The sequence below is a fragment of the Adiantum capillus-veneris genome, chromosome 21 (assembly GCF_014529385.1).
Source record: "Adiantum capillus-veneris isolate H3 chromosome 21, ASM1452938v2, whole genome shotgun sequence".
Lineage (NCBI taxonomy): Eukaryota > Viridiplantae > Streptophyta > Polypodiopsida > Polypodiales > Pteridaceae > Adiantum > Adiantum capillus-veneris.
Window position 1 is genome coordinate 45,110,762 of NC_140951.1, and position 9,557 is coordinate 45,120,318.

General features: G+C 37.3%; 1 pseudogene; it reads left to right on the forward strand.

Annotated features, from left to right (window-relative positions):
* The first annotated feature begins 1,422 nt into the window (after positions 1–1,422).
* Positions 1,423–5,970, forward strand: LOC147430878 (uncharacterized; annotated as a pseudogene).
* Positions 5,971–9,557: the final 3,587 nt, after the last annotated feature.

A 9,557-nucleotide genomic window follows, 5' to 3' on the forward strand; every position in this document is an offset into this window, starting at 1 on the left:
CGGGTCCTGCTTTTGTTTTTTTTTTAAATTGTTGGCAACTATACCACTCTAAACTTCATGTTTGTGACGTTTAGATGGTTAGAGGTTAGGCCTTCATAGTTCTCAACATGTTTTGATGATTGTAGGGAGAGCTAAGTGTTAAAATTGAAAGTTATGACCAATTTACAAGAATTGCATAATCTTGTTTTTTGGCCAAAATTAGCACTTTTATGATTTTTTTGGTGGCTTTCTTGATATTCAAATTCAATTTTGATTGTGTAAGTGTAATGGATAACATAAAGCTAATCTTCCTTGAGTTTTGGGGGACCTAATATGCTATATAGCATAGTATATGATGATGGTTGAGTTTTTTGATTGCTGAAGAATACGATATATTTTAGAGTAGCAAGTATAACTTTCTCAATATTGCTAGTTTCTTAGGCCAATTGTGTGTATTTTGTAGGGGTTTCTAGAGGTCATAATGCTAAACCCAATTTTTTCATGTTTGCTGTATTTAGCACTTTATCATTGCCCCCAAGGTTCCAATTGTAAGAGATCCATTATCCTTTTGACATGATCCATGGCTCCTTTTGATTCCAAAGGCCCAAAGGAACTAAGAAAACATGTATATAGTATTTGTATTGAGTGTGACTATAGAAACTTTGATGATAGGTCCGCAGAATGAAAAAAATGCAACTTTTTGGTACCTATTTTTTTTTTCCCAAAACAAAATTAGTGAGGTAAAAGCAACCATATGTTTTGGTCACCAACCCATTGAAGTTAACAGGGCATTTTATCTCATGTCCTACAAAAATCCCCACTCTTATTTATATGCAATCAACCGTAAGAAATTGCTGTTTTGGGCAAAATGCACTGGTCCATCAACTTTGGAGGCTTGTAGTGACCAAGGGATGAGAAAAATTACAAGTTTCTTATTTTTTCCATATGTAGTAGTTATTGAACTATAAGCTCATGAAAGGATTTTTCAAAATGAGTGGATCTACTATGGTTTTGGAAATTTTTCCCAAAACCCTGAAAGGACACTTTTATGTCGTGTTAGGTTACCATTCTAGTGTTAACTGCTTCTTGACCAACGATGTGGTTAATGATGAAACTCATGCTGCCTCGTGTGAAAGGCTATATCTATGATGATCAAAACCGCTGTAGTGATAGCATGCAATTCTATCAGGCCGAAGAAGTTGTCCTGCATTTACAATTCAATCATAGTATGCATGCATCTAGTCATCATCCTGCATTTACAATCCAATCATAGTATGCATGCATCTAGTCATCATCCATGCAAATTTTAAGGATTTGTGAGGTATTGCTATGTTCCTTTGAGAAAATTTTGGTGCTAGTTATTGGTTTTGACAGGTTTTGACGTGCAGTTTTTATGCCAAAATCTAAGGTGTTTTCTCTATGGCCTTGAAACCATCTTGATTTATGCAAAAATCTAAGGTATTTATCTTATGTTCATTTTTTAGCAGAAGGTCAAGCTTTTCTTCTTCTTCTTTGTTCTTTGGTATTTATACATTTGTAACGGTTTTTTTGCACTTATAGTATTTTAAGAGAGAGTTAGTAATTGTAAACAAAGTCTTGATTATGTTATTTATTTTCTTGATAGAGATTTAAGATATTTACCATGGCTCCTAAACGCTCCATGAGAAAACGAGAAGCAAAATGTTCAGGGGGTATGACTCTATGGTCTGGGACTGCTCAAGGAAGGCAAGTTACACTTGAGGATGGTTCCTCAAGGATTCTACCAATGAGTCCACCAAAGAAGTCTATGAAAAGAAGAAATCAATGTGTGTATGTTGATGATGAAGCGTGGTCCTTGGATAGGTCTATAGATGGAGCTTCTAATAGCAATGCTACCACTCCAAATACTATTGGTCCATCTATAGTTCCCACTCCACAAACTACTCAAACAAAGAACAATAACCAAGATGAAGAAGACGATTTTTCAAAGCATGACAAGGTTTTTGGGGAGAATGTGTCTCTAGGGTTGATGAATGAAGTCATAAGTCAATTTCATATAAAAAGAAAGTCAGAACCCCCTTTTGTTCCCTTGTGTAGATTAATAGCTACAGATGCTGTTCGATGTGCAATTTCAGATGCACCTTGGTTGACATCCACGTTTGATAGGGTTGGCTATGTCTCTTCAATGGTTCTTTTATTGTTTCACTTAAAGGACGACATGGAGAAACAAAACATTTGACAGAAGATACGATTGAGAAGTGGGATCCAATATGGCAAAGACTCAATGCAGAATTTGAAAAGAATCTTGTGGGTGATTGGGTAGATCTTCGAGGAAAACTGTTTTTTGTGTGGGATGGTAACCACAGGTTAAAAACTTGGATGCGACGAATTGAAGAAGGCAAGTGCTTCTTTTCTCTTGTGTTTGAGTTTGAATATATATTGTTGCACTTGAAAGTTTATTTTGGATGATGTTTCTTTTGTAGAGCACTCTGAGGATGAAAAATATCATGTGCAAGTTCGTTGTGAATTTATTGAGATAGATAAAAAGAAGGAAGCAGAGTTGATTTTGAGTCTTGATACAACAAACGAGTAAGAATTATATGGATTATTGTTGTTCAATTCTCTGGTTGTAATGTGCTTTTTCATTTGATTATCCGTCAACTCTTGCTTTAGAATCTCGCGGGCTACAACTCCACCCAACTTGGCACATGAAGTATTTATGTTTCAGAAGTTTGGTATAGCGAACAAGCCGAGCATAATGGAATATCTCACTCCTGAGTAGAGATCTTGGATGGAGGTTGCGCTTAAATTCGAGGCAAGACATAACCAAGGGATTGTGCCATGGTACTCAACGCCATGCATTTTGATTGCTCAACTTCTTTGGAAGGTATGTCATGATGCTCAACTTGTTTGGGATAATAGATACACTTCTTTAAAAAATTTAAATTGCAAGTACTTTGAGAATGAGTATGTCTTCAACTACTTTACTTTGAAGGTGCCTTAGTTGAAGGTTACAAGTTATGCGTGAGTCCATGTTTTCAAATAAGCCTTTAATTTTCATGTGGGAAGTCTATTCAAGTTATGGATTGGGTTACGATTTGTATAATGCCCTAAATTCCCACGTGGGAAGACTTTGCAGAGGTGGCAAGTTATGGATGGAATTTTGGCTTGAAATATGCCTTGGATTCCCATGTGGGAAGCCTTTGCAGAGGTGGCAAGTTATGGATGGAATTTTGGCTTGGAATATGCCTTGAATTCCCATGTGGGAAGCCTTTGCAGAGGTGGAAACTTATGGATGGAATTTTGGCTTGAAATATGCCTTGAATTCCCATGTGGGAAGCCTTTTTAGAGGTGGCAAGTTATGGATGGAATTTTGGCTTGAAATATGCCTTGAATTCCCATGTGGGAAGCCTTTGCAGAGGTGGAAAGTTATGGATGAATTTTGGCTTGAAATATGCCTTGAATTCCCATGTGGGAAGCCTATGGAGAGGTGGCAAGATATGGAGGGAGTGATGGTTTGAAATATACCTTGAATTCCTGCATGGGAAGCTTATATGCAGTCATGGATTTGTTTGTGTTGTGTTGCTAATGGCTCATAAAAACATTGTTAAATATTTTTTTTGCTTTGAAGGGGAGATGGGAGTCCTTTTTGGCTGATGAAAAGAGAAGGCTTAGAACTTTAGGTCTTCTTGGAGAGTATTTAAAAAAGAAGATGAATGAAGCTTTAAAGAAGGAAGAAGAAAAAATGAGAGATAGCGGATATAAGTACCTTTCTATTGCAAATCTTGCACATGGTGAAGAGTTTTTTACTATGCTATTTGACAAGGATTGGCATGACAAAACAATGGTAGGGATCACTCGTGATAAATTATACAGCTTGTGCGCCGCAAAGATCACAATAGAGAGGTATGTTTTATTTCATCTTAAACTTTGATTTATTATTTTCATGTGCAATGTAATTAGTAACATTAATTATTGGATCAACGATTGTAATTCAATAGACGCAAAGAACTTCTTCACATGATGATTTTGACCAAAGTTAAGGACTCCAAGGGAGGTCATTTTGCAGACTATAAGAAACTTAGAGCCTACATGAGGCAAGAGACCTATTGGTAGGGAATGTTTGGTGAAGCTACAATTATTATTGCTAAGTTTGAGGTGGAGGGCCCTTTGTTGCCAAAAACAGTTGAGGCCTTTTATAAGGCATCTAGGAAGACACATGTTTCATTCGCTTATACTCATGTTATGACAAACATGAAGAGTGCTTCAGATTATGCTTCTTTACCTGAAGTGATGCATGCAAGCAAACGTCTTGTGTACAGGTATTGGATTTCTTGAATACTAATTTTGTTTCATGATGTATTTTATTGTCTCATTTTTATATTGAATTTTCAGTTAGATGGCTATTGAATTGTATGCGGCTGAGGATGATAGAGTCTATGCCGGAAGATGTGCAAGAATGGTTAGATAAAGAGGATGAGAATACTATGTTCTCGTCAACACTCTTGGAAAAGGGTATTACACCTTGGGAGTGCTCTCACTGTCCATGGTGGTTGGATTATCCCCTAGGTGTTATCCCAAAGAGCGAGCAAGAGATTCATGCTCGTAAGTGAACTACAATCTCTTGTATGAAGTACTATATTTTGGTTAAAATAGAATTTTGTTGATCTTTTTTTTGTGAACTTCTGTATGGAAAGGTTTTTTGGAAGAGAATCCCATCTCTAATGACGGTGTAATCTCACCCCAAGCTACATACATTGAGCCATCCACCAAGCCACCCTCACGTGCAAGAAAAAGTAAAAAAAGTATAGAAAAACCCTCCCAATGTGTGCCTGTAGATGCTGATGTTGAGGAGGAGAGATTTCCAAATTCTTTTCTACCAAAAAGATCCACCTTAGCATCAAAGTCTTGCTTCTCTGAGACTATTATGAGTCGTTCTCTATATGAGCGGATGCCAACAAAACGTACCATAGGTAGACGTTCTTTGCTTGTTTATTTGCTTTTTATTACTCTAATTAATTATTTCTTGCATTAACCATTGACATGTCTTATGGTTTTTTAAGCATTCTTTGAGATTCTAAGCAATTGAAAATTGCATTTTCATGTTTAGGAGAGGAGTTTATTACATGTGTGGATGCTTTGTTATTGGATGTGGAAGCAATTGATGACCTAGCATGGCATAGGTAAGACTTACATATTCCTCTAAAAAGTTATATTACCATAATCTACTCTTACCATAATCATTTGTTTTGTGTTAGTATTGAAATGTGGTTCAAGAAAACCCCAATCTATGATGGGCGCGAGTATGCATTGAAGGGGGAAATCTCCCAATATGTGGCAAGATTGATCTTTGCAGACTTCCCTACGTCCATGCTAGTTGATGGTATTCACAATCACACTATAGGTGAACTTTTTTTATGTCATTTGGGAGGCTTCGTGCTCGTTATAGAATGCAATAATGTTATGATGTAATTTTTCATTTTAACTTGAGTGTGTAGGTAATGTAAAAGTTGTTCCTGAGTGGAACCACTTTTCCACTGCCTTGGCGACTGGTGTCATGGAAATTTCTGATGTTCACTTGCCAGACAAGGGTTTCTTGGTGACTTTGTCTCTTGCACAACATTTGGGAGATATTGTCATGCAAGCTAATAGATTTAGTTTGCAGCTCCATCGCTCGTGGACTTTGATGTGTGATGGGGGATATTTACACCCAGAGACTGGTGAGCAGGTGAGGTTACCTTCTCTATGTGAAGCTTGCGTATGAATTTACAGTTCTTCTTTTTAAGTGATTTGTTCTCTCCTTTCATAGGTGATGGATCTCACTCTTGGTCTATTTTATCGTAAGAATGCTCAAAGCATTACACCTCATTATGATAGAAAGGCTGGGGAGGATGTTTCTCCTGAGTTCTTTCCGGCCTCAAGAAGCTACCTCACGGAGTCTCCTCCTCATTCATGTAGTGATTATACAAGTTTAGCTGGAGATTTGATTCGAGGGGGAGCAGAGCGTACTGAGACTTTTTACAGGTAACTTTCTAGCCATGAACTTTTGTGAATCAGGACACACATCTTGATAGTTCTATGCAATATCTTGTCTTTAAACTTTGATTATTACGTTTGACATAGTTGGCTGCTAGAAACATTCACATATGAGGACGACCATGTTATGGACATCTTTGCTGGGTGTGGTGGTTTGGGGCTTGCTTGCACAAAGGAGATACGTCACTATCTAATGTTAGAGGGTGATTTCTTTTGTCTTCTCTGAGTGTTTAGAGAAGAAAGTTTGTGGTCCTCCTCCTGAGGAGAAAAACTAGTAGATAGCTACTTCCATTGGTGGACAATTATTTTTGAGACTTGACTCTATGTATTGTTTGAGATAGTATTTTTTTAATGCAACAATGAGCAACATATGGAGATTGTGGGTTTTTCCCTTGTCCCCACAAGGGTTTTTTCACCCACAATCATGGTGCCTTGATTTGAAAATCGAGGCTCAATCTATATGTTGTTCAATTATGAGGAAAATGTTGTGTTTCTCATGTCATTATCTTGTTCTTGTTGTTCTTATTGGGGTTTACGGTAATGCAAGCAAATGTCTATTCAATAATCATCATGTGTGTTTGTGTGTGTGTGTGTGTGTGTGTGTGTGTGTGTGTGTGGGGGGGGGGGGGGGGGGGGGGGGGGTCTCTCTTATTCTCTCTAATTGCTTACAGCATGAACAAGATAAAGACTCATTACTAGAGTAGACTTCAATTTTTCTCATACAAAAATTCAAGTATTTCACTTTGTTCTCTCTGTCTCTCTCTCTCATATTCTCTCTAATTGCTTGTAGAGAAAACAAGATAAAGACTTGTTGCCAGGGTAGACTTCAACTTATCCCATGCAAGAAATTTAAATATTTCACTTTGCGCTCTCTCTCTCTCTCTCTCTCTCATATTCTCTCTAATTGACTTATAATGCGAACAAGATAAAGACTCGTTGTGCCAGAGTAAACTTTAACTTACCTCATACCAAAAATTCAAAATATTTTACTTTGTACTAAAATTCTTGTGGATCATAAACATAGACTTTGTGATGATCTTTCTTATAAATACTACATATATGACATTGCAGTATCAATATATTGACGTTGATATGGTTAGTTTTTTTTAATCAAATCTATGTTGTATTACTATGGCCCTTAATTGTGTCACAAACATGTAGAGCACATTTTTTTTACTATGCACTTTATCCTAATTCAAAAGCTATATACCTTAGTAGGTGCAAAAGGTTACATCTGATTTTTCTACCCACAAAAAGCTCTAACTTTGTAGAGAAAGCTCTAAATGAAAAGCTCCTATATTTAATTTCCTCTCACATGATGTGTGGAAAGTGATTAGTAAGTAGGTTTCTATGTTTGATTAGAGGAAGCCCTTTCCATGGCTTCTCTCTAAGATGGGCAAAAGGATCTCTTGAATCCTCTATTTTGATTCATCCGATGATTCTTGTGCCCTAGCCAGGTTGCCGCTCCACGGATTGATAATTCTGTTCGGCATAGCTTGCGATTAGACCGATGCTATGATGACCCTTAATATTTGGTTGGCCAAATAGTTGATGTGTGTATCACAAATTGGCCCAAAGATTGAGATAGATCACTCAATTTGTGCTCAAGTATGGAGATTTTTAGTGTGTTCCATGCAAATGATTGATAATTAGATGAACATGGCAATGTGGCATCATTGTGTGTGCCCGAAACTTAAGTGTGTGTAGCCGTACAAACCAAAATGACAAATCAAATCGGGTCTGAATTTGGAAATGAGAAATTGATTTTGCAATGATCCCAAATTGGGTTTGAATTGGTTAATAAAACTTTGATCACCCTACTGATGTGTATGCATTTTCAATTGATGGATATGAGATCAACATTTGTGCATGCAATTTTTCCAATCCAAAGTGTATATCCAAGTACTCCTTAATTGGGATCAATGTGGATGAAAAAAGGATGATTTAGAGCACACTTGGATTAATTTTTTATTGCATGTTGTATACACGTTGCAGGTCAATGTGTGGATGCAAATAAATTTGAAATTGGATCACGATTGAAAGAAATGATACATAAAATTTTGGATTATTCTTATGTGAATTGTGTTGCACTATCAAAATTGAAATCAAAGAGAGGATCAACTATATGTTTCTATTCTTATGTGAATTTTGGACTATTCTTATGTGAACTCTGTTGCAGTATCAAAATTGAAATCAAAGAGAGGATCAACTATGTGTTGCTATCAAAATTATCATCTTGTTGAGTGATTATGGCATCATGAGTGTGACAAATTTGATAGTGTGACTAGAGATGATGCAATGAATGAAAATTTGATCAAATGGCTAGCTGGCATGCAAGATTGGTAATAGCGGCAAAATCATGCAAGAATTCCATCAAAGTGTGTGAAGAAAGCAAGTCTAGAATAGATGAATTTTTTCAAAGAGTTTATGCAATGCATGGCCTTGTGTGGGAAACGACTCTAAAGCTCTCTCTCTCTCTCTCTCTCTCTCACACACACACACACACACACACACACACACACACACACACACACACACACACACACACACACACACACACACACACACACACACACACACACACACACACACACACACACACACACACACTTGTGGGAAAGTTTGCTCACGCTGGTTTTCAAAGCACACACTTCAGTATACTCAATGGAAAGATTCTCTTGCTATCAATCTCGGCTTGCCTTGAGCCCTTGGTTGAAGCCTTATCACACAAATTCTTCATCACCTAACTACATATGTAGATTTTTACAGGATGCTACCCGCCAAAGTCATCATTAATGATGCTTCCAAGATTTACAAATTTCATGACTCACCATATGGTCATTGGTTTCCCCACTGCCAATTGTTTACGGGCCCCATCAGCCAAATATACTGACACAGTGCATTCTTTCAGAAGCTCCTACTGACCATGATGGCTGTTTTTCACTCCACATTAAACAATCAAATCCATTCCAGTTTTGATGTTCTCATACACATGTACACCCAATATGCCTTGTTGCACAATGCAATCAATTATCCAATCAACATTATGCCTCCCCTATTTCTTCAAAGTGTTATAGATGTGCCTTGTTCACATGCTACCAAGATTTGCCATTGGTAGAAAACCACTCGCTTATACGCACAATGCACAGATGCTGAGTCGAACTTGAAACACCGAAGGAGAAGATTGTTGAAGCATCCCCTCAAAAAAAAAAAAATCAAGCTTGAACCACCAAGGACACGGAAGTAGAAACTCCACCTCAGATAGTCAACACTCATTCTACAGTATGCAAAGCACCCCCATGGAAAAATGAAGGCGGGTTTCAACTGGTCCTCAAAAGAAATTCCAATTTGGAAATATCCCTAAAAGCCATCCATAATTGAATATCTATCATGCCCTGCTACTTGGTTCAAAATCTCACCCTAGAATGGAAAGGGCTAATGATTTCGCTTCATAGCAACATTCAATGGCTTATGGTCTATAACACACTTTCCACTTTCCATTTTTCTTTGGTGTACAAACAACAGCTGAGACCCACTTAGACTCTTACACTGGATAAATAATA